Source organism: Solea solea, chromosome 14 (assembly GCF_958295425.1).
Source record: "Solea solea chromosome 14, fSolSol10.1, whole genome shotgun sequence".
In the NCBI taxonomy this organism is placed as follows: domain Eukaryota; kingdom Metazoa; phylum Chordata; class Actinopteri; order Pleuronectiformes; family Soleidae; genus Solea; species Solea solea.
In genome coordinates, this window is record NC_081147.1 from 24,083,947 (window position 1) to 24,110,952 (window position 27,006).

General features: G+C 42.4%; 1 protein-coding gene and 1 long non-coding RNA gene across 2 annotated transcripts in view; one reads left to right on the forward strand and one right to left on the reverse strand.

The window, feature by feature from the left end:
* Positions 1–6,372: 6,372 nt before the first annotated feature.
* Positions 6,373–27,006, forward strand: part of pitx2 (paired-like homeodomain 2) — a 51,783-nt gene continuing 31,149 nt past the window's right edge. The window contains exon 1 of the mRNA XM_058650287.1: positions 6,373–6,391. The gene's annotated coding sequence lies outside the window, so the exon portion shown is untranslated. The remainder of the gene's footprint in view (positions 6,392–27,006) is intronic.
* The window catches only part of LOC131472827 (uncharacterized), a 56,849-nt gene continuing 46,398 nt past the window's right edge, over positions 16,556–27,006 (reverse strand). Inside the window, exon 3 of the long non-coding RNA XR_009242132.1 lies at positions 16,556–17,502. This is a non-coding gene — a long non-coding RNA (uncharacterized LOC131472827). The remainder of the gene's footprint in view (positions 17,503–27,006) is intronic.

The window sequence follows — 27,006 nt, forward strand, 5'->3', positions numbered from 1 at the left end:
ATCACTACTGTGTAATCGTGTGACTGAATAAAATGTCTATTACTGACTAAATTCATATCTAATCATGAGCCTGTTGCAGATAATAAAGCAAAAACCACCACATGTCGTCGAAAGTCAGGGGTTTGCCTTCACTGAAACTTTTACGGCAACAAAAACTGGGACAAATAAGAAGGAAAATAAATACATTGTACCATGAAATGACCAGTTGGCGCAGGGACCACACGTGTGTGTGTGTGTGTGTGTGTGTGTGTGTGCCTTGCGTCATCATTTCATCAGTGCCGTGCAGCCAGCTGCTGCGGCTGCTGCTTGCTCATTAAACATTTGTAGAGTCAACACAAATTCCACCACGGCTCGCTTCCTCAAGGCAAACACCGAGGAAATACAGTGTGTATAAACGACGCTCGCTCGTCGTTCACCTCTGCAGAAAATAGAGTCGTCCTCCCACTGAACTGTATCAATAAGTGAGGGATAGGGAAGGTGGTGGTGGTGGTGGTTGTTGGGGGGGGGCGGGGTCCAGAAGCAGAAGCCTCATTATGAGCCCACGTCGCCTCCGGCGCACGTTGACGGCTCATTCCGCTGCAGAGAATCACCGATGATTGTTAAATGTCAGTGTGAAAAATCACGACTCTTTGACTGGAGCTGCAGAGTGTTGCTGTGCACACTCAAACTTCCTTAAAGAGGATCCTGTGTCGTCTGCTTTGTGACACCCAGCAAAACTTGACCTTTTTATTTGATCATCTCACCTCATGGGGTCATACAGTATATCCTCCAAAATATTCATACCAAAAATGGGTCACCATGAATTTTCTTTAAGCTAAAAACGTGGGATGTTATTGTTTCTTCATCATATTTAGTAGTATTTATAATTCTATATACTTTATACTACACTGGTAAAAGTTAAAGTAAAGACTACACTGACTACACTGCAATTTAATTGATTCCATCACTCTCTACGACGTTATATAGAATAATAGCTAATAGTTATGTGATGTGTAAAATCAGGATTTTAGGACTCTGAGATGATGGGAAACAGGGAGTAGACAGGAAAGCATGAAGACAGACGGACTGCAATGACCTGACTCACAGTCACCAGACGATTTCTACACCTTGAATGTGGACATTTTCTGCAGAGTTCCAAAAGACAGCAGGAGATTGTGTGTTCACGACAGCAGGTGTTGGAGTGAGGAGAAGACTTTAACCACATTAGTCAGTTAATTTTCCAGAAATATGAATATAACGAAGGGAAAATCTGGCTGTTCACGCTGCCCCCGCTCTGGGAGCGAGAGAATAACCTGCTGGGAGCAGAAAGCCCTCCGGGGGCCGGCTGATGTGACGTCTCCCCGTCTACGATCACAGCGACAGGAAGAAACCCCAGAGTCGTGTAAAGCTCTGTCTCACGGCAAAACTTGTGAAATGTAAGAAATATCATTGGTTTTTTTCAGATCCATGGGGAAATATTCTTCTTTCTCTAAAAGTATTATAACACTGCGTGGACAATAATAATAATAATAATAATAAATGCATACACTTTAGAAGAGTCATATGTTATTGTAATATGATACCGGCGAGCTTCGCACGGCAGAAGCTGTATTTTACTTTTTCTATTTCTTAATCGACCTTTTGTTTTCTTTGTTGCTGAAACTTTGAAACACAGTTTGTTTTGGAGCCAAAAGACAACACATCACATGACTCTGAGAATTTGAATAACAACACCACAGGGAGGTGGAACACGACTATGACATCTGACTATAGTGAATTTATTATTGTGACGTGAGAGACGATATCCTTTTAAGGACTAAAATGATAATCAAATGTTGATTAAAAATCACATAATATACTTATTACAGCTGAAACGATGAATAGATTATTAATCGACAACTATTTTAATCATCGATTAATCGGTTTGAAGCTTTTTTCATGATTAAAACAAGATTTCTGATTGTTTAAGTTTCTTAAATGTGACATTTTTCTTCATTTCTTTGCTCTGGATAACAAAGAAATCATTAAAAGTCAATAAATAATAAGTGGACAAAACGAGACATTTGAGAACCTCAAAATTTCCACATTTGACGCACACCGATCAACACTTTTTAAGGTTTTTCTGATATTTTATGGAAATATGAAAATAATCGACAGATTAATCGATTATGAAAATAATCGCTAGTTGCAGCTCTAATACTTATATATATATATATATATACATATAATGACATTTATAATAAGTGTTACGGCAGAATTTGACCATATTTAAAGACAATTTGTGTCTCGCACATGTAAATATTCTTTCATAAATGTTAAAAAAAACAAAGAAATACAGTAGATAACAACTAAGGTTAAAGGTAACAACCATATATGCAGATACTAAACAGCAGGTTTTTTTTATTTCATTTTCTTTTGCCCAGACTCAAAAATGTAACCCTCAGATGAACTTTAGCGTGAACACATGACCCCGGCTGCTGTGATTTCCTTTGTTGCGCGACTAAATAAGTCCAATGTGTGCCAAACGATTCGCACAGAATCGGCACTTATTGGATTTATCTGCCCGCGGGATCTCAGTTTGCTTTTGATCTTATCACATAAATTTCATTAGTGAAACTTAATCACATGCACAACACAGGGAACGCGTGACGCAAGAGTGAGGAGGCAAGAACCAAAAATATTCACAACATCTCACGAGAAATTGCTTTTCTACCCGTGAAGTGAAGACGCCGCGGGGGTGAAGTTCACGACACATATTTGGAGGGTGCCACATCGGCGGCACTCGACTCCACTGAACAAAAGTAAACACAGAGTGCTAAGACGGCTGAAGGCTGTCAATCAAACCCATCCCCAGCTGCCTCTCCCCCGTCAGCCGTCACTCTTTTTTTTCCCATGGTTCCACGGGGCCGCAGAATCCTCGCCTGTGTTTTTATACAAACAGATCAGATTCCTCCTCAAACACGCCGCTGCCGTCGCCTTCGATAACAATGTAATAATTCAAAACAAATGATCCGGCTCGCTTTGATGAGAGCGCATTTATGGGTCACGAGGACTCAACCTCACACTGACATCTGTTTGATTTTATCTTCTTGAACTTTATCCTCCTGCTGGGAAATTTACTGGCTCAGACCAGGGACGTGTGTGAAGCAAAGACAAGTGAGACACTGGGCAGGACGACGACTCCACGCACTCCAACGCCCGGAATGTCTCATGCACTCACGATGCAACGCTCAGGAATGTGAGGAACATCACATTTTTCCGAGCGGTGTCATGAAACCGGGGCACATGTTTTAATCCACGTTACTACAGACACAGCGCGAGTTTGACTTTTTTATTTTTATAAACAGAAATCAAACGCCTGGCACGTCACCATATTTCCACATCATGTAAAGCAAATAAGTCAAGTTTATTTTTAATTTACAAACACAGGACGACACAGCGGGGTATAGAGTTGTTCTGTGGTCACTGTTGATCCCGTGGACACAAGTGTGATTTTGTGGCACCGCCACTAAAAATCCTCGGCCCAGAAAGAAACTGCCAGACTTGAAACATCCGCTGCACAGACAGCGAACATTAAAGCTGCTGATATCCAAGTCCTATTTTCAAATAGTTCACTCGGAGTCATCAATCAACGAGTTCTGTTCATATCCATATCTTTGTGGCTTAAATAAGTCCAAGTAAGACACAGATCTGCCACAATCAGTTAAAGCCATTTTAACACAGGAGGGGCTGGTCAGTGTGTGTGTGTGTGTGTGTGTCTGGTATAATCTCTGAAAATCTGGGATTAAAGAAAGTAAGAGAGATGCTTTTATATGCAGAGTTCTGACACATTTTCCATTTCAAAATTCTTCTCAGTCAATATTAACCAACTGAATACCAATTGTTAGCATTTCATTTCATTACATTACATTAAATGTCATTTTTCAGATGCTGATTATGTAAATAAATGGTTTTATTTTCCCACTCTCTTTCCTTTATTAACCGTCTTTTATATCTTTCTTCATGAAGCCAGTTCTCAGAAAACTTGCATCGACCCGTGACACTGTCGCTGGTGGCTGGTTCGACGTAACCATGGTAACCCCCGACACCATTCTACAGCCAGCTTGATCAGTTTCCTGTCACCTACAGGTCGGCTATGTTTGCGTTTTTTTTAAATTGTATATATTGATATATTTTATTTTAGAAAGTGAGATAACAGTCTGGAAACAACACAAACTCTTTTCTAAACTTATCCAGACCTGGAAATGACCTGGAAATTAAATTCCATACATCGTAGGAACCCTGTATGTGGCTTTACATATCAAAGTGTGCTACTGTGACCTGGAAGTTCCAGCCACTTCCTGTCGTGCCACATCATCGCTCGGACTCTTCACACTAACGCTGAGCTCAGATCTCGCCGGAACACGTGTGAATCAAATGAAACCAAAACCTGACCCTCTTAATTCTTAATATCAGCGCTGCCTTCTCATGCTTCTCTATATTTCTTGCTTTTGACGAGGGCCGGGGTTTGGGGGGGTTGGTTGGTTGGTTGGGGGTTGGGGGGGGGGCTGCCTCTGCTCGAGGCCCTGGCTGTGGTCGGAGCTGTATGCTAAAGCCATGCAGGCCCCAGAGATTTCCAGACTCTTAGATGCCTATAACTCATCCCTAGCCTTGCTTCTGAAGGGAGATCCTCCCGCCCCCCTCCTGCTCCCCGATCCCAGGCCCGAAATATCCTTTCAAAGGCCACGGACTGGAGACAGATATGTAGGTGTTTTAGATAAGGTAGGAATTGCATTAAAGGATTTTTCCGTTTTAAAGCTGTTGCCATCTTTTTTTGCCCTTTCCCATAGACTTGAAGAAGAGCAGCGGGGAGAGGATGGGAAGAAGGGTAAGGGATGTGCTTCGGGGGACGGAGCAGTCCGTACATTTGTGGTCAGTTCACAGCTCATAAAAGACGAGCACTAACCTCAGTGGAGGGGGGGGGGAAAAAAAGGTTGAATAATGTAGAGCGGCGAGAAGCAGCGCAGAACATTCTCAAAGAATGCTTAAGCTATTGACCCGAGGAAAAGGCTCCGAGCTCATTGATCTCCGCACCAGCGTAATTACAGAGCAGCCAGATGAATCTTCATGTGGAAGGAAAAAAAACTGAAAATTCATAGTGATGATATTTTGTGATGAGGATTTCTTGCCAAATGTTAAATTAAAAGCCTTCGCCCCCAAAAAAAACCTCAGAGTGGGAAAAATTTGTTTTTGCAAAACAGAGCACGGCCAAAAACTGTCAAAGTGTGAAAGTCAACAGTATGTGAACGTCCTGTGTGTGCACGGCTCTGTTCTACGCATCGCTTTGGGACCACTTTAGAATTATGTGGACGACTGTATTTACATGCTGACGGCGTGAAGCTGCACACGGAGCACGTCGGCATCCACACCACGTTCTGGTCTGTCTGTCTTTATGTTACGGCCAGATTAGTCGCCTCGGCTCGCCCCAAACGGGTTAATCTGGCGGGATCCTGGAGGCGTAAATTCACCCCTATTTTGTTATTTTATTATTATTATTATATGGGAAAATATTTGAGGACTCTTACTTCAGGGTTTCTGTTCTGCGGCACATAAAAATGACAGAATTAAAAATCCAAACAAAGCAACAGGACACACTGAGGTCGAAAATTAAATCACATATAATAAAATATAATCTTAATCTGATTTTGAGAAGCTTTTCATTCACAGCCCTGCTGAGTTGAACAACTTTATTTAAGTTTATCTTTCTGAAACTAAGCACAAATACTCTTAAAACTATCTTTAAAAACTTAGCATCAAACTTTTTTTGTCCTTGTCAAATTGAATTTATTTTTAAATGCAAAGTACCAAAAAAAAGCACATTATTAAAGACACTTTTTTATCCTCAGCCTGCAAACAACCCACACATGACAAGAACAAGAAGGTCTTTGACTTTAATATACTATAGATGGACGCGCGGTTATGATACAAAAACATCTAGTCATAAATCAAAGTATTTGAGACGCAGCTGAGCCGAGCCGTAGATATTTGCTGAAATAATATATCACATATCTCATATTGAGAAAATTACAGACAAGCGCGCTCAGTCTTAGGGAAGGGCGCGAGACGAGACAGGGACGGCAGGACCCACATGGTCAGAACCCACACATCCGTGGATTCCTAACGGCACGAGAGAGCGAGAGAGAGAGAAAATAAAGAGAGAGAGTCAGGGATGCAGGGGAAACTCACTGAAAACATGTTTGTGGCGGCGGCTGAAATCGAGGGATGAGAGATTTAAATCTGCACAAAACAAAAGCAAGAAATTAACTCGTGAGTGGTTTCGATTACAGTCTTTGGTTTCCTCCTTTTTGTCTTCCCTAAATCTTCATTTAGAGTCTGTGAACCAGGACAGCTGTTTTAAAGATCACTCAAAAAGGTAAGTCTGGCTTCATTTATATTCTCCGCCACAACATCACGCTGTTTTTTTGGGGGTTTTTTTCTTCCTGCACAGCTCATTGGCTCATCTGTTGTTTGGCGGCGTACACTTTCTTACTTATCGAGCAGTGGAGTTTTGTACAGCCTAGGCAGAGATTAAGACAAATTCTGATAAGGACTGGAAGTTGACTCTCAGCATTAAGGAGAATTAATGTTTAGCTCTGTGTGGCAGGGGCCTTCTCAGTGGCTGTGTTTGCGCAGTGTTGCGGACCCCGCATTAATCCGAAATTAGTATAAAAGATCAGCTGTGGCCACTGAGGCGAACCTTCACAGGGCTTAGGCCAGTAATCAAGTCTCACTTTGGGACAATGAGAGCCTGGAAGGTCAATGAGGGGTCTGGGTTCAAGGAATGAGGAGATTGAGGTTGGGGAGGGGTGGGACTGTTTGGGGGGGGGGGGGGCTTTTGGTGACCACATGGTTTAATTTAGGTGAGATTCTCACACACACACACAGTCTGTGCCGCCGTGTCTCCACATCGCTCACTCACGACCACGGTTTGTTGTGTTTATGATTTTCACAATCCAAAGACATTTCTTCCTCCTGTTTTTTTTGTTTTTTTTCTCGCTCTCTTTTTCTTTCTTCTTCTCCCTCAAAGCCCGTCGTCTGAAATCCAATACGAGTATTTGATGTCTCAGGAGTTTACATTTCGGCGCACTAAGTATTAGCTCTGTCACATAATTATAATGTGTGCCGAGGGATTATAACAATAAATAGTATGAGACTATCTCGCCGCTCGTAGCATATACAGCAACATCTCCTGTTCCAACGCAAACCAACAGTGAGCAGAGCCGGGTCGCAGAATCACAGGGGGTGTGTGTGTGTGTGTGGGGGGGGGTCTCTGACTGTATTTTACATGAAAGTAAAACTGTATCAAATTTAAAACAAGCAATATATAATAAAAAAAAAAAAATCAGCGCTTTAGTTTTTTTCCACTGGAGCAGCACAAGAGGATTTCAGTTAGGAAAATAAAATAAAAGGAAATATAGCTCAGCATGAACCGCAGGCCCTCGGATGACGAAACACTCACAAAACTGTTGATATCTGCATTATTTTTTTTGTCTTTTCAAACTGCTCGCACAGTAGAGCCCGCGTCCAAGCGCAGACCATTTTATTGACATTTTAAATAAGGCTCACCATACATGCACAGCTGCAACGTGGCCAAGGGAAACGTCTCAAACTAAATACTTTCCAGAGTACATCTGAAAAGTTCTTAAATTATTTATTTATAGGGATTTTATGGCAAATTACAGTACCCCTATGAAAGAAAAAAACTGCAAATCATCTCCTTAATAAAGTTTTCTCGGCACGTGCCAAACTTCCTCCTACGCTCACTTTTCCACAGTAGTGCGACCATGTCTGTCCTTTGTGCACACATGTTAACAACAGGCAAAGTACAAATGAAAGGGGGAAACGGCACAAAAAAACAACAGCAACACAGCCAAATGATAATTTAGGGCATTTGCACCACATTGTGGTGGAGGCAGCTCTCTTCAAGTGCCAGCGGGGGGAACAGCGACCCCCCCCCCACCCCCCCCAACCACCCACTGCTCCTGCTAAGATTAGACAAATTAAACACTATTATTCACGTCACTCCCGCAGCTGGCCTTTTAAGTGGTTCTACGTTAACTATCATAATGGTTTGCTTTGAAAGCCGCAGTCTTCTCCTTAATTTACAATATGAAAAAGCACTTTTGGCCAAGTCTCGGTGGGACTTTTCTTCCTCTCTGCCTCATGTTGCAGAGGGAAAACACATCCTCTTAACACTGTACTTTCGACGACTATAAACATTTTTATATTATTGAACAGAGAAAACTTGTGAGAATCTTTTAGTTCTCGCTCTTTCTTGCACATTTTGTCACTTTATCATTTACAAAAGAGACATTCCTGAGTTTGAGTATCGTACAGTTGTGCCAGACTCTCGCGTCTGTCCATACGTTTTTAATGCAGACTCCTGTTGGTGGTGGTGGGGGGGGGGTTGAGCTCTTTCCTTTACTCTCTTGTATCCTCCACAACCTGATAATAGATGTGGTATTGGCCAGGGACCCGTGCACTGAAGGAGGCCGGTGATGGATAACCTAGTTTCAAACCCATCATCACCGTACAGCATGTGCCTCGTATCTGTACTTAAAAGCCCCTCAACTCCACGTACAGAAACCGTAGAAGTGACGTTCTGTCAGCTGCAGCTACTATAAACTCAGGGTTAGTTACGTTGTCTGGTTTTTAAAGCCATGTTATCTGGTTACAAACTGTTTATATTATATTTATCTAAATATTCAACAGCATATTTCTTATGAAGATAAGTTTTTCACGACTAATTGAGTCATCGCTTGGTCCACAAAATGTCAGAAAACGTCTCTCCAATGTCTTGTTTCGTCACCAAACCAAAATGATTCAGTTTTAATGATTTCTTTGTTTTACGGAGCAAAGAGACAAAGAGAATATTCACATTTAAGAAGGCGAAACAATCAGAAATCTTTGTTTTAATCATGAAAAAAGCTTTTCATTTGCAGCTTACAGCAGTTCGTATACGCCAAGTTCAAATATGGACACACAGCAAAAAGAATTCTATCAATAATCATAGCATTAAAGCTGAAGGAATCAAGGACTCACGACAACGGTGAGCTAAACAGCCGACCACAGACAGGAAACGGACTTCAAAAGTCTAAAAGTGCATAAAAATAAGCAAGTGTATCACGTTTTCTGTCATCTATTTGCAAAACGTTGTGTATTTGCATTAACGTTAGTCAACAAGTCCGTGTTGCAGCATGTGCAACAGCATTTTAAATGTGGAGAAACACCCCACTATACTACTGTATATAACCTCCTTAGGCTTACTGGAGATGCATCAGTGAAACCATAAAACACAGACTCCTGCTACATATTCACACTGTTATGACTCCAGTCTGCGAGTTTCCACCGAAACCATAACTCCACTGAAAAACTTTCTCCATGTAACTTTGAGCCAGTTTCTGGTGTAATAAGCAGCAGCGTCGCAGCAGGAGCCTGGGGAGCAGACTAACCCTCACGCTGCTGCTCCCTGACATTATTAACTACAATGAGGCTTGCATATCCTGCACCAGGGAGCTGCACATAACTTTGTAGCCGAGGAGGAAAAACAGGTCTGAGATTGTAGGTCTATAAAAATAGTGACAGAGTAGCTCGTGCTTCCGTGAAACACGAGCACATTGTCTACAAGCTGCGTACTTGAGCTCCAGCTCACTAAAACATCCTAACCTTTGAGTTTCAGCTTTACTAGTAGATTACTACACCAGAAAGTCCTTAGCTGAGATGTTTGAATGAGTATTACTTCTTATATTCAGGGTTTTTTGAAGCAGTTTGACTTTATTTCACTATTTTGAACATTTAAGGGAGCTAATGCGTCAAGATTACTCTCAATAAATTACCCTTTTTTTATAATGAACGCAGAAAAGATTCATGCAAATGACAGTTTCTCTACAGGTATGAATTAGACTTGTTGTTGGTGGGAGAAGCAGCAGCAGCAGCAGCAGCAGCAGCGCCGCGGAGGTTTGTCCGTCCTCACAAAGTTAAAGCTGTGACACTTAATTTGAAGGCAGCTGCGCGACTCGTCCATACAGCATGAGTGCGTTTGTCTGCGAGAGTCTTAAGGAGCGGCAAGCGGCTGGTTCTCATCCTCGCTGTGATGATTAATGCTCGACACATCATAGTACAGTAAAAAAGAAAAAAGGAAAAAAAAAGAGTCAGCATATAAGAGAAACAGAAAGAGAAGAAAGAAAGAAAGAAAGAAAGAAAGATGCTCTTCACATTCACGTGTTTTGCATTTCTGGCTGCCTGGATGAGGATGACATTTCATTTCTTACCCCAAGTCATCTTTAAAGAGCTAATTCAATTTGCACCCCAAGCTGTTTCTAATCCTCACTCCCTTCCATTTTTTTTTTTTTACGCCGTCGCCTCAACTGAACACCATGAACATTTGTTGTTTGATTGTTCAGTAGTGGCAGAGTGTGGGGCCTTTTTCACACGGCTGAAGCGAAAGAGTGACCGGAGAATCATGACAAGCAGCAGCAGCATTACTGATACAGGAGGTGATGAAATCTCAGTGGGTGGTGACTGACCAGCTCTGCTTGTGCAGCGGGCATCGCGAGCATAGACTGTAGAGATGGAGGAAAATTCCCAGACATCGCCTGCAACCACGCACCAATCACACGGTGTCCAATCATATACGAGTTTATTGTCTATTTTCCTTGAAATCGTTTACAAAACTGACATTGTGTTCTATTGGAGGCTTCATGATGCAGATCGACATCAACTCCTCAGACTTCCCCATTCATAGAGAGTTATTTTTTGAAACCAGTGCAGTCGCCCCCTGGTGGCAAACTGTTACTTCCTTCCATCCTACGTCCTCGGCTTCACTTTTCAAACCAGCTTTTCAAAGCTTGGAAGCACGATGTCTGGTCAGCAAGAATGATCTACATCATGAAAGCACCAATGTCTCATCATTAATATGCCTGTACCAGAGAAATTCAACACACAAAACTCACTTTAACTCACCATCAGTGTTTTCCAGAGACAATTGTGTGTGTGAGTGACAGACACAGTGGATTCTGCTGTCAAGCTTTGCTTTCTTTGGTACTTTTACATGAATATCAATACTCTTTTACAATACTATACGTTTAACTCACTGTATTTTGGCTTATTTGCACAGTCTGACACTTTCCTGCCTCTGTGCTATTATCTATACAGCATCTATACAGTCTGGCACAGTCTTGTACGTCCTCCCTCAACCTTATTTACTGTCATATATCCCCACTGTCTGTATTAGCACCTCCTTTTTCCTTCTGCACTACACCGCAACTGTGGCATAAGCATTTCGCTATATATTATGTGACAATAAAACTTGAAACTTGAACTCGAATTCCCTTGTGATGTGTAATAAAAAAGTTAAATTTCTAGACTTCTATGGACCCACCACAGATTAGCCCAAGGTCTGGTATTTTTCCCTTGAACCGAGGGTTGAAAATTCCTGATTTAGGAAAGCTAGGATAGATACAGATGTTCAGATACGAGAGAATTAAACATCTTCTTATTGTCATTGACGTTGTCCTCCAGTAACTTAGCATCGACACGTGGCAGAGACCAATATTTGTTTTAAAAGAGAGAGAAAATGGGACAAATTTGCTGCATCAGAGGCCGAGTTTTGTTTCCTAATATGAATCCAGCTCCTGTAATCTGACACACGGTTCCCACTCTACAACCAGCAATTATGTTTATATACAACTAAGCTGCAAATGTGCTTTGCAGGAGACCTCGCCGCTACTCGGTTACACTTTAATGTAAATGAGTATACGTTTCATTTCACAACCACCGTGTGCACCGTGTGATTGTAATGACGCTGCTTCTCCAACAAGAACATAACAGGAACTGCTGCTGCTTACTGAGTACAGTAGCTGCTGCAGTGTTTTCACTGCATGCGCGTCTATATTTAAGTGTTGTGGTCATGCATGATCCATTGTGGGCTCAGCGAGGCGCTCGTCATGCCAGGCTACTGTATCAAACAACTGGCACCGACTGTGGCCATGAGAGTCTCTCCACACTGGCCACAGGGTTCTCGCACTACACCCTCCACCAACAGCCCGCCTCGCAAGGTGATCCTGAAAAATGTTGTTTTAGTTGCTGTCTTTTTTTACAAGCAGCAAAAAGCATATATTTTATATTAAAATGAACAGTTTAAACAAAAAAATACAGCCCAGGAAGTAGATTGCAGAAGTTGGCCACTAGGGGGCCGTGCAGCTCACTGCGAAAAGAGCTCAGTTTGAATGGAAGTCTATGGGAATATGAACCAAAAGTCATTAAGTTCCGGGTCTAAATCAATAGAACATGTTGCAGTTTGTAAATTGTGTTGATGGACAATAAGACATGACACATTTGAGTTGATTGACAGGTGGTATCATCCAGTAGGTGGCGCCAGTCAAATCACAAACCTCGAGGCTTCCAAAAGGGAGTTGATTTGTTATTTTTATTTTTATTTCCAGTCTATGATTTGATATGAAGTTCATTTACAAACATTCCTAAGTAATCAGATAACATTTTAAAGGGATTAGGTGGTATTATTTCAGCTCAGGCCCGTTTGGTAACGTTGTTGAGGTCGGTGAAGTTGACATGAGAAATTACCACGAAATTCTAGGACACATCGACGGCCACAAACTAGAAAATGACGAGATAAAAGTTCTACGAGACATTTCTGAAGTTCTCTGTTGGTCTCAAAAGGGGAAAAAAAAAAAAACACTCGGCTTGTAAATAAATAAATAAATAAAGACAGAAACGTCTCAGTTTTCCGACCTCTGCCAAGTAACACAACACTACACGTAACAGTAAAGATAAACCGAGAGTCCCTGGCAGTTTAACAGTCTGTGGGGAGAAGTTTCTCCACCAGCTCTGCACGCCATGTCCCCCTGCTCCACATTTCTGTCCATTAACACATCCACTGTGTACGTACTCAATTTGGGTGGGTAATAAGAGGCAGATGAGTCCCGCCGCCACTCCCCTCTTCACAGCCGACATGAAGAGACTCGCTGAGGAGTTGAAATTTGTCCAACTAAAATCGCCCCAACAGGGGGGCAATTCTTAGGTCAGAAGCCCTTGAGTTGAGGCGAGCAGACACTCGTATGAGTTTGTGATGAAAACCATGTGATCCATCATCGCCGGCGCATTTGTCTGTTAAGGGACTATAAGCATGCTGGGAGCTCCCACTGGCCTCCACTTGATCACAGTTAATCTGAGCTACATGGGGCACCAAAGCTATCACTCATTATGAAAATAGAGGGAAACGGGGATAAGCTTTCACATTAAATAATTACAGTAGATCCTCGTAGGGGTCTGCAGAACACAGAGAGATCCCACGAATACAAACACTAATACTTGATATATCTCCGTCAGCGTTCCTTTACGCACGATATGCAAAGTGTAGTTTTAAATCGAGTATTCGGTGCACTGAGCTGTTACAGATTGAACTACTGAATCATTATGTTATAGTTTTTCTTTCCAATTTGCCTGATTATCACGCTTGCTTTACTTCTGGAGCTCCAGTGATTGCTTTTGTCTTTTATTGAGCATATATTGTAATTTTTGGTCCCGATCCCTTTTCATATGACAGTGACATAGCTTCTAAGACGTCATAAAAAATACTGCGATTATTTGTTGTTCATACTGATCTCCAATTAGCCACTTCTTAAAGATACTAACAGGTCATTCTATTCTATTGGAGCTTCATTTACAAAAGAAAAATACAACAAACAATGCAATTGAATCACTGTTCTTCAAATGCCTCTAATTAGCCAACGTGGACGAGACGAGGACTTTCTTAAGCAACGTCTCTCGACGCTTGAGCACATCTGCGAGCACCTCTTCACACCAGGTATTAATAGGTTTGTTGTATTTTTCTATGGAGCTGAAAATCCCACTTAAATCCCCCGGCCGATAAAACCTTTAAATGCTATGTATAAATACGCACGTGTGATCGCTCTCCTCCTCGAAATCCTCATCCAAACAAAAGCTATTCTTAAAGAGCAGCAACCATCTTGTCTTACACCAAGCGCTAATATGACCTCCCACTTTCCAAGACTGCTAGGTAGCGACATCCCAGCGTCTCGGAGCCGAGACGAGTCTGGCTCCGATTACCATGGGAGCTACTGGCCCTGCCTGGGAAAAATGCTGCTGCTTTAAAATAAATGTTATTGTTTGTCACAGGAAACCAATCTGATTACTGTTTCTTCTCTCATGCACGCACTTAACGCCGTGCACCGCGCTGTATTTACGCATGTGGTTCTCATTCTGTGCTGCCACGGAGGGGGTAACGGACACCGCGGGTTCTCATCTTTATTAAGTCACACTTTGGGGAAGGTTAAAATGAGGGTTGTTTACACAAAGTATTTGGAAGACAATCTGTCTGCGCAACATCAAACAACAGATTGGATTTCTCTGCAGCAGCAGCAGCAGCAGCAGCAGCAGCGTCTCAGAAGTGAGCAGAGAAGAGGGAGACGATCACCTCCTCTGATAGTCCCGACGTCTGTGTTTGCTCAACTTGACAGGGAAAGTGAGGAGCTGTGAAAGTGCCGAGTGAAGCTATTTCAGGTTCACCAAGAATTGGTCATTTTGAGAGTATCATTTCATTGTCAGACGGCACACGTGGCTGATTGGCAATAGCATTTTTTTTACACGATGCCGTCTATATACCTCACTTTTCCTTTCCTAAACCTATCCCCATGAGGGTTATTGAAACACATACACACCCTAAAAGCAGAGTGCTGGTAAAGAGGGAAAAAAAAAGTGAATAAAGGCTTGAAAAGGCATCTGGGAGGAAAGCTGAGAAACCAAGGGACCCATCAGCAGGGTCTGCCAAGGCTTAGAAGTCAAACTGTTTGTTTTGCTTCGTACGTCGTCACGGGCCGCTCTCTTTCTAACCCCTGTGTGATTCTGCACCAGTGCCGCTCTGTGTAAACTTTACCTCCGTGCAACACCTCCACTTGACACCGCGGCAAACAAACAACGCCCCACATCTCCCACGGCAACAACAGAGAGGCAATATGTAAATGTTGTGAAAGGAGCCAATTAGGAAATTTATCTTGTTTGGAGGGCTCGTAATAGTTTAATTCTAAAAACATGTTTGCTGCCTCCCTGATAATGTGTCACATGTGAGGTTGTGGCTTTATAAAGAGGGGGGTGGGTGGAGGGTGGGGGGTTATGCAGTGAAAGAGGAGGACGTGGAGGAGGGGGGGGGGGGGGTTTGAACGTGCCTGGTGGCAAACATTTGTTTATGTTTTCCTCCTGGTGCATCGTTTCAAAGGGCAGCGTGCATGCTCCGTCGTGGGCTCCACGTCTCCTGCCAATTGGAAACACATTGCGGCGCAATCTGTACGTTACAACGTCAGACTAACAGTCCTGTCATGTACCGAGAGAGAGAGAGAGAGAGAGAGAGCGGGAGCATGATGGGATGCACTTTTTTAAGGAACAATAATTTACGCATTTAATCAGGGAGACGTCAGCTCATTTGGTTTCACTTAAACCCACAAGTATCCACCACCCCCACTGCACCATCACCACCACCCTCCCTGATGTGGAGAAACTGTTTTCCAGGGCCCCCCACTCCCAGTGCAAGGGAATAAACTGTGTGTGTGGTTGTGAGCACTTTTCAAACGATACTTTCAGGAATAATGTGCAGTGTGAAAGAATTATATATTTCCCTCCTCTTAGAGCTGAGGCTCTGAAAATCTTTTTGGTATTCTCTCTCTCTCTCTCTCTCTCTTTCCCTCCCCCCCCCCCCTCCCTCCTGGTCTGAAGCCCTAGGCCCACCCCACAGCTTTTAATCAATCATTACTAATGAAAGGGGAAGCAATTAATAAAAAAAGGATCCACATTAATCATTCATCTTCAGATTAAATGTATCTTTAATCCAGTGTGAATGTGTTTAATGAGTTAGTATTTGTCCGGATTCACATGACTGTGAAATGCATGCATTTTTTGTTGATTTTTTGTTTGGAACACCCTGAGTTTTGGCTTCATTTTGGCAGCGATGCAAGTTCCAGCATCATTTCTGGTGCAAAGCTAATGCATGCATTCATCGTCCGGGCCATTAGCTTAGCCATTAGCCATGAATTTAGCGAACCTGACTTCTTATTGTGAAGACAACTGACAAGAAACATGAGGATGCTGGTTGGTCACGGAAAACCAAAGTATAAGCATAGCCTTATAAACTTATTTTTATATGTTTGGCCCCATGGCTTTCTCTGCTTTTATAAACTTACTTCAAATCATTCACCAAACGGTTGGAACTGACCGTCTTTGTTGTTGTTGTCTTGTTCCCCGTTTTGTCTCTGATGCGTTTGTAACACACAAGCAGTGGAAATGGTGTAAAAACACCTGTTTTTAATGGATTTACCTGCAAAAAAATCCACATGTACCCACAAGCTAACTACTGTGAAAAAGACTATAGAGACATGGGACAGAAAATCATTTTAAATAAACTGTAAATTGACAGGAGTTGCCTTTAAAGTCTGTTGTTCACCATATACACCTGAGAATAATCCGTTAAAACACTTTTATAAGGGTCCAAACAAATGAATATCCTTCCTTTTTTATTATTTCTTCTTTAAGCAATTTTCCATTTTTTTTAACAAACATGAGAATCACACATCCCTCCCGCCGACTATTATTGAGTCACAATCTTTTGACATTTCATTTCTTAATATGTCTCTCACTCGTCTAAATGGAGCTCTGTCAGTTTCGGGGACAAAATTTGAAATTAAATTCTTTTTTTGCAGGTGTCACATTGACGGGGAATGACATTTATCCGGGAACTAAAAACTGGTCATGAACACGGATTTTATTAAATGGCAGAAAAGTAATTTGCTACTCGGGAAGATGGGAAGTCATACTGGAAGGAAGGAAGTTCACCATGATCAGGGTCCTTTGAAATAAAACTACTAGAGTTAAACATTAAAACCTCTTTTCACACAATGTTATTGGCCTATAAATCTAGAAAAAAATTAAGTCATATTTAATCTTATTAAACTAATCTTGATGAGAATTTTAAAAGTATTGCAACACTTTTTTGGATTCTAACAACGAGGAAAATTCAGTTTAACTTAAAGTGATGATAAAAAGCAACCAAACGATAGAATGTTCCTCATTAAGATTACATTATGATGATTTAAAACCCTGGCTCGACTGTCGAGCAATAAAAAAAAAATATGAAACTACATGCATTTCAATCTGCACATTCAGAAAACAACAAAAAAACATGAATTATTGCTTCTTTTTCTCATATCACCTTTTAGTTTGTGTTGAGATGCCTTCAGACAGTGAAAGTGACACTGGCCAGGTGTCGTCTGCGTGAGATTCCAGTAGCTGACAGCAGTGAGTCGGTGGACAGCACAGGGTGAACATGGTCCTGGGCAGGGTAAGGCCTTATCGCCGCTTTCATTTTTCTCCCCCCAAGGTGAGCTGGGAAGAGATCAGTGGCACTAAACCCTGGGAATTACCCTAGATATTGGCCCCCTGTGCTCTGCAAATGAAATTCTGCCGTCGGCAGGAAGAACATGGTGGTTAACACTCTGAAAATCAGTTTTTGTGCAGACCACAGCTGGCGCGAAGGGGCAGGAGAAAGTGGTGGAGACAGAGGAGGAGGTGGGAGGAAAGAGGAGGAGGGGGGGAGGGCAGTTTGGGAAAGAAAATGACATAAAGAGAAAAAGACAGGAGGGGAAAAAGCTTCACTCTTTTTTAACACTTTGTACGTTCAACAAGTGTCTGTACAATTATCACAAAACAGAGACGCGGTTCACGGAGGTAAACACAAACTCCACACTGTTGTTGTACTCACTAAACTAGTCGTGAAACCAGAACCAGGGTCCAGCTGTCTGAGGGTCTTAAGACCATGTTGACTGGGTGATTGGTGAGATGGAAATCAGTCAGTGTGATCATAACCTTCACAGTTCCTGCATGGAGCACAGCAGCTGTCAAGGCCGGTGCTTACCCCGCGCGTGCGCGCGTGCGCGCGTGCTCACTGTTCGCATTTACTTCCTCTATAAAATGTTTTACTATTTCTACTTTTTTTTACGGTTGTGTCGCAGTTAAAGTGACGCATTACATCATCCATACAGCAGTGCAGCGTATAGGCAAGAGTCTGGCGAAATGATATATATCACACTGATAAAGGGATGACTCAATGTGACATGGATGCGAGGATTGTCTACTTTAAGGAAAACCTATGAAAGGAAAAGGTTGTTTTTTTTCCTGGTGTGAAAGAGTGAAAATGTCCACTGATGAACAACACAATAATTTTTGTAATGTTAGGTCTAATATCTGCTGCCACACTACAGCAATGAGTATGAATCAGTTGGAACACCGTGCTCGACAATCATGAGTCATGATGCAAACCTCCGTTGTTTTTGAAATGCACAATAAAATAACCCCACTTTTTAGTTTTGTCATTGTCCCATCCACTAACTAACTAACAGGAAGGGAAGGGAACTGGATGTATGACCTGTACCACAACCAGCCACCAGGGGACAATGTGCTTTAGTGTCACTTACTGAAGAATTGTCATCTGCTCTGTTTTTCTAACTAGTTTTGTTGTGACGAACTAAACAACACAACATTCTGAATATCTGTTAAATCATTGACTGTGTTACTGTCCAATATTGTTTCCCTTTAGTTTTTCAGTAGAAATCAAAAGGGACCATTTTTGGGAACGTGTTAATGTTCAAACAAACAGTTTATTGGGAATAAATTAGGGAAAAATCTATTCCGGATCAAATTAACACCGATATATATTACCCAAAAAAATTCATTTGTGTGGTTTTCTATTTGAGCAAAGCTCAGACACTTGGACCACAGGCCACGTCCCAACACAAAAACTAAAGGCCATCACCAGCTGTAACATCACTCTGACCAGAAATTACACGTGCGTGCAAACATGAAACCTATCCGTTGCTTTTCTCAACACCTGCTCGACTATTTGATGTCAAACTCAACAGGCTCCATAAGCGGGATTTCACTACCTCTTTAAGACAAGAATGAAATAACCCGGGTCCGTGTCTGTATTTTAATCCAACATTCTAAGACTTCCTCTCTTATATCTTATATCCTTTAAGTTTTTAACATTGCCAAAGTCGCTAAAGAGCTGAAAAATAAATCCACGACTCTCCAAAGCGTCAAACTGACAGCGCACAAAAGTGCCGCATGTAGTTATATTTCAACACTCACTTGTGTCGCTCTCAGTTTGTCTGCCTCGCCGAGAAACACACACCCCATACGCTCGGCATGCGTACACACACGCCACATACACACACATCATCACCCACAGATGCATACCCCCCCCGTTACACCCCACATACATACACACACACAGATATTATTTATAGAGTCTGATCGGGGTGTAAAACAAGCCTGTCTCTCTTTAGAAAACCCCTCGACACATCCTCCCAAAAATAGCAGGTGCCCATCCAGTTAGCCACGGTGGGAGGATTCAGAGCTCCAAAGTAAGTGGAGGGATGTTTACCCGCTGCCAGAATGAAAACAGTGCTAATCTCCAATCAAGTCCAAAAGGCAGATTGTTAGCAAGGAGAACCCTAAAAATAACCCCCGCGAGGGGGCAACAAATTCCGGGCTACGATTGAGCTCAACTTTGATTATGCCACGGACAGGTCCTGAAAATGATTAGCGCGTCTGTACGGCGACATAAGAACTTAAAGGACATAAGTACGATGAGCCCCCCTCCCTCCCCACCACCCCCCCGGGAGCATTAGTGCTCACTCCACAGTCGAGTGGGGATGGAAAGTACAGCGTCTGGGTTCTAGGAAAATGAGCGGAAAGTTTAGCCGCGGGAAACGCAGACGTGCGTGCACACGCGCGATAACCTTGGCGACGAGCACGCGGCAGTTGTGTTTCTAAATGGAGGACGGTTTCGTAATTGCTATTCTTGAACTGGACTTGAAATGATTTTGTGACGCCTCAAGCGTATGTACTGTATGTTTTTATTCCCGATGAAGAACAGAGAGTTTCTGGTTTTCAAAATGACACGAATGTATTCATTTGATCTAAGAATAAGAATGAACAGATACAACGTATCTAAAAAGAAAGAGGAGGAAAAAAGAAGCCGCTCTGGCTTCATTTAAAGGAAGATTCAAACAAAGGCTTTGTCTGCATTTCAGTGAGTGAATAACAAAAACCCTTTCAGGCCCTCGGAATGAAATACGAGTATCAAGTGGACGACTACTGCAACAGAAATATGGTTTCCATAATTGTTGAGCCCTTTAATGACATGTAACTGCAGCGCGAGTGTTACTGCGTTGAAAGGGCTTGTTTTATTTTCCTCTGGGTTTTCGACGCTGGAGGTCGACTTGGCTCCCGTGTTTCTTACGTAGACGTACATTATCTCTCACGATTTGTCTTCTTGTTTGACAATTTAGCATTAGCAGTCAGGGAGCGAGGGATCGGGAGTCGTATTCCTGCACGGTGAGCAACGAAAAATGGCCACGGGGGAAAGTAAAACCGTTAGAAATGGCGACAGCCACGGGTGAAACCTACAAAAATAACAACTGTCGAGTCAGAATTGTTCTCCACTTGTCACCGCGGGAACACACGTGTCACTCGCTGCTGATGGATTATGTCACAATTAATCTCACGGAATCAGAAGTGAAATGAATACAAAGTGTCGTGTTTATCTTCAGCTGTTGCCACGGCGCAAAAACACTTAATCCATATGAAAATAATGTGCATTTCATGCATCTGCGAGGCCTTCATTATGGTGGTGACAGTGAAATTCAACATGTACGCTCTTAAGCAGTAAGTAATATCTGTTATGTGTGCTCTTAGCAGTAAGTAATACACCCGTCCCAAAGTAGACGGAGGGCTGACATTACAGGTAATTGAAATAACTGATATTTTACAGATTAACAGTCACTTTAGACCGATTAGCGGGGGAACCGTGCATATGCAGCGGGCCGAGCATGTGGCTTGATATTCAGAGAACATGTGGAGTGGAAATTCCGTGCTATTTTCCAAGTGGTTTTTGGAGGGGTGTTACCTACACTTTGGCTGCTCAGTGGAGCGTTCCACATATCCTGCCATTTGGCCCACTGCGACTGGCATGTGCCCATGGCAAATAACCAGCGTGGTTGACTTGTAGGTAAAGTAATGGTGGGTAAACAGCTCCCTCGGATGGAAATTACCACTCCATAAAACCTTGAAATTGTCACCTCGTAAAAATGACCATGCATTTATTTATTTGGGGGATGCTCGGTCATGCTCAGTGGGGCTTTTATTATGGGGAAGAAAAAAAAAACATCCCCCAATCTGAGTGAACACCACTTCTCCTGCTTTGTTTTAACTCACAGTAAATATCTATTCACAAAGAGGAATAAGAATAATAGACATAAGTGTCCAAGAACAACATCCTTCAAATACTAAAACTGTGTTATTGACTGTGAATGTGGGTTTAACACTAAATTACTGAACTGATTCAAAAAGAAAACGACGGCTAACTTCTCGAATGAGGGCGTTAACGTAGAGAAAAACTCCTGAAACTTGGCATGGAGGTCAGGTCTGGCGAAAATGCGATATTGGCATAGTTCCCGAACCCGTGCGTTGCTCAAGGGCTCTATAGCGCCCCATAAGGTGAAACGTGGGATGGAGCAAGCCAACATCAAGTTGCGCCAAATTTCACAAAACTTGGTGGGAAGATGTTATAGCCCAAGATGAACAAAAAAGTCCATTGGGACCACGGCCTCAACTCAACAGGAAGTCGGCCGTGTTGAATTTAAAAAAAGTTCAACAATTTCTACTCTATTTGTACTATGCTATTCAAAAGGGGCGTGGCCACGACAAACAACAAGTGCCCTATAACTTCGTCATACATCGACCGATCGCCTCAAAACTACATACGTGACAGGAGAGACCGACCCTGAACACGTCTACGGACACAAACTTCACCCAACGTTATGTCCGCCATTTTAAATTGAGGGTCAGGGAACTGCTGCACTCCGCGACCTGCGTGGGGACGCTTGCATCTGGACGCGAGGGCCCTGCAAAAAACTAGGACTGGGACAAAACTAGGACTGCACGCAGTTTTGTTTGTTACTTCGGGCAAACAAATGCAAAACAGATGTGATATATTTTGACTTTATACACCTATAAATCAACAGAACAGCATTTTGTTGTTGTATCAGGACAGTAACTGACTACATGTCTATGTCACTCTGACCTACATTTGAGACCCAAAAGGTATACAGTTCTCTGTCTGTCTGTCTGAATGTCTGTCTGCCTTTGTTTCTAGCAGGAAATTCTGAAGTCTCATGTTGCTCGCCTTGAAACGTGCACACTGAGAGGGCAGACGTCGTAAAAATGCCTATCCACCTGTTGCTCTGGCATTGGGGGAGCATTTGAACCCCACCTGCAATTCTTTGTTCTGACAGACTGTGATGTGTGTGTGTGTGTGTGTGTGCGTGTGAGTGTGCATGCAGACCAAGTGCGCTTGGTCCCCCCCACCCCCCCATAAACAGGTGGGGTTCCCCTGCCACAGATATCGAGTTCCCCTCTTTGATAACCCATTACAGACTTCATTAATTTCACTCACTCCAGCCATGCACTCGCCGCTCCGACAAACTCGCTGAGGAATTTCCGTATGAGCACACACCTCCTCGAGCTTGTGTAAGTTTTACAAGCAGAGATTAACATGTGTGAAAACAAATGAAATTTTAGCCTTTATTGTTTTTTGGAGGGGGGCGCGGCGGACACGCAGAGTGTGAAAAGAGCCGTATACGTCGGTGCGCCGAGGTGTTGTCCCCCCGCGACTTCATACATGACAAGCTTTTTCCACTTGTTATGGATAATAATAAGAATAATAAGAATAGAACAAAAAATATGCTTCGTACTCTTTCATAATGTCTAATTGTAAGAGTTCACACACAGATAGAAAACTATATTTACACACGTACGTCTCCCACGTCCAGTTGTGCAGGGCTAATTTGAGCTTTACTTTGTTTTCGTGACATTGAGCGGTTATTCTCGGGCACAAGGGACACCCGACACCGCAGCCCCTTTGATTCCAGTTGTGCAATGAGTCATCTCTGTGTCAGGCAGATGACACAGTGGCGGCGGGGGGAGGGGGAGGCGGGGGGAGGTGGGAGAGGTCGGATGAACTTGGACAGGACCTGACCATCTCCACTGAAGCTCTGGACGCTATGCAACCAAAAACATTTCCAGCATTGTTCCCTCACGAGCAAAACAATGCCAGGGATTAGGAGGCTGCGATAAATTTAAGTTACAATACACCGGACACAAAAACACAGGGAGCATTTGAAGCAATGGCATTAGTCTATAAGAGTATGAACAGACTTTGTACTAAACTAAGCTTTGTTTACTCTGTGATTTTACATTTTACTGCACGCAGGAGTTGTTTATCCACTGCTGCCACAATCAGGAAATTCAAAAGTGATATCTTGTGACTTGGTGTTTTATATCTTTTGTTCAAATCTACATAAATAACACAGACTAAAAGAAATCAGCAGCTTTCCCGTCCCTGCAAGCCTAAAAACAATGATTTCCACCATGGAAGAGTAAATAGTGTACAAACTTCAGTGGGAAGATATTGTACAGTTAAGCAACTGTAGATTTTATTAGGTGAGCCTTTTGTTAAGGGGATAACACTTAAGGCGGCTCGTGGAAATGGCGGCAGGTTCAGCAGCATGTTTGGTGAAGTTAGTATAGTTAGTTTATAATGTGCCAACACCTCATATAACAGCTATACCTTCAAGTGTTAAAAATGTAAAGACGTATAATTCCCGACATCTGTGAACTATAGTTCTCACCTGGCATTATGTTTGTCTCTGCTGGGGTGACATGAGGTCACTGAGGGACAAGCATGAAAATAAAAAAAGAAATAAACTGTAAACTGTCTTGTGGAGACATGTTTATCAGTCTGGACAATGTTTACATGGTCATTTCAACCATATACGTCAGCTGTGAACATTACTACCAGCACTGGTGCCCTACAAGTATTGTTTTCTTCTCGTGACATAGTTGGTGTGGACTAGACACAAGCTTGACCTTGACACTTTAAAAACAGATGAGGGACAAGTGCTGGGGGCATAAACTTGACCTGCTAAGGAGGGGGGAGGACAGAGCTAACGATGGGCCGTTTCAGTGTCACCACCACATCATATATATATATATATATATATATATATATATATATATATATATATATATATAAATATACATACATACATATACATACATACATATACATACATAAATACATATATATATACACATCTATATATATATATATATAGATGCATATATGCAATATTGATTTAAATCACATAGATGAGCCATTATAATAATGTTTTTGACCACAAATGTGTGCCATATTGTCCCCATAACACACATTTTCTCAGGTTTTTGGATCATATTCTCAGTTTTGATTGCATGTCCTGTTGTCTCCAATAATAGAAGCTGAGCTTGACAAATATTGATGAGAGAATGGAGCCTCCTTTGATCAACAGGCAAATAGAAGCCACTTGTGCAACATTGTTTAAAGGATATCCATGTCATTTATTTTTAGAAAGCCATACCAATGATCCACAAAAGGTCCCCATAATGTAGTTATAGGTCACCGCTGTCATTTTTCCGTCTTGTTGCTCAGATGAGGTGCAGCATCTGCTGGGACCGGGAACACTCTTTGAACTCGAGTCTGATCAGACGCACTCATTTGTGATTGAACACAAAGAGAGAACTGGAGTTAGCGAGATGAAAAAGAAAGTATTTTTTTGGCCATGGCGGCCGATACGGAGCATGTGAATGTTTGAATTCGAGATAATTTACGACGCCGAGGCATCTATAAATCCATAACGTTGAAAAAATACAAACATACCACAGAGGCCGCCGAGCAGTGGGAGTGGGAAGTTGTGTGGAGAGAGAAAACCAAACAAAAGCGTTTCATCAAGCAATTTTTGATCTTCCTCTCGGCTGCGTATTGATTTCTGTGGTTTCGCCGTGTGTACCTACGCCGCATATGCACTCTGTAGCAGTTCAATGCCATGAAATAGTAGCTGTTCTCATTTAATTAACAAGGTCAATCATTACCTCAAACACAGTGAGCTCTGTTCTTTGCACCTATGTTAATTTCTTATTGTCTGATGTGCAGCTATTATGAGAAAAGTCAAGGGGGAGGGAGGGAAAGACCTCCCCTATGTAAGTGATTCACTTTTGAGTATGCCGCACACCGACAGCAGGAATTACTGTTACATTGTTTGAAAATCATATTGATCTTTGCCCTTTCTTTGATTTGCATTTTCCCCACTCGCAGCCAAATCCTCCCACACGAGGCTTTGCTTTTTGAAAGATTGCTTTCAGACAGTTAAAAGATGCCAGCCACACACCGAAAAAACGCTTCCTGTGGAATATTACCTCGGAAATACGTATTGATTCCCGCTTGAAGAAATGAAGCATTATGTGGGTGTTGAGTGGAGCAGGGAGATACGGCGGGTGAAAAATGACACTGTGTCATGAGCTATCAGTTTCTGTGGCTCAAAAAGAAACATCTGGTCGGACTCGGCTCCAAAGAACACAAACCCAGCTAAGGAGACTGCATAAGTTGGGAGCAGACAGTCTTCAAAACAAACGCCACCAGCTTTGTTGGCTTTCTGACACTATTTGCTCGAGGTCTTATTCCGTTTCAGAGCCAGGGGGACTCACAATGATCTCCATGTGCAGAAGAAACTTATTGCAATGTGGCGGGGCTGATATAAAATGATGAAAAAAAAAGAAGCTACTGTGAATGATAATAGATACCAAACCTATGAATGTTACATTTTTACCTCTTTGGGCACCGTCCATAGTTTGACTTTAGGGTAATCCATCAACCCTGGGTGAGAAATAGCTTTCTATATTTGGCCTCTACATCTTTAGCTTGTTCTCTCGGTGGGTACAGCTGAGGAGACAACACTCTCCATCAGTCATAACTGCTGGCTGCAGGCCCAGAGTTCCTGTCACTAAAAGGCTTAAAGCAAAGAATCCTCTCCCTCATTCGTACACACGCCAAACAGGTCAAAAGGTTCTAAAATGATTTGCATAGCCAATGAGGTACAGACTTTATGACTGCAGTCCACTATTTGGACTGTAATACTCTACTGTAAGGCTCGTTTCCTTCAGCCGACACCTTCTACAATCAGTGCGGCAGCGAAATCACCCTAAATTGCTCAATCTCTCACAGCAAGAAAGATCATGTTTGAGGATTTACCAAAGCTACCATGCATCCTTGATCCAGAGTGTAAATGTCTTTCTCCGTTGGCCACAGAATAAAAGCCCAATAAAATGCAAGTGTGAGAGCAGCAGCTATAGGAAAACATTTGGGGAGGAGAGAGAGAGGCGAGAAGTGGGAACTGCTTCTGTGACGCTGCCGAGTAACCACAAAAATCTGTCTGTGCACCACGTCAAGACTGTGATCATGATTCCACTTCTTCTCTTTTTTTTTCCCCTTCTACTGCTTTTTTGTCTGCAGTCGTTTAACGCCCCGTCAGCATTTTTGCTCCAAATGAAATCTGAAGGCATTCCTTTCCTGCTCTGTATCCTTCTCAGAAACCTCATTCACAGCCAATGTGGCCTCCTCACCCACTACAAGACATGCAGCCACAGTTACTGCACACACACACACACACACAGTGTGTTTTCATGGTTAAAACCTATAGGTGAGGTTGGATGGATACAGGTAACAAAAATGTACAAATGGATGAATTCAGGGTTTCTCATAAAAAATTTATGCCGGTGAAAATTGAAAATCTATGTCACTTATATGCAGTTTGGATTGGAAAATAATTGAATGGTTCGGACTTGGTTCTCAGCCTCTCAACGACAACATCATTTCCCTCCGAGCTAATGTTCTGGGATGTTTCAGATGTGCTCGACACAACTTCTGAGCTGGAAAAACAAAAGTATGCGCTGGCAAACACGGACACCTTGTGGTTGCAGTACGTCTCCCGCAGAACAACTCTGGCTGAAATGATTGACACGTAAAGTTCA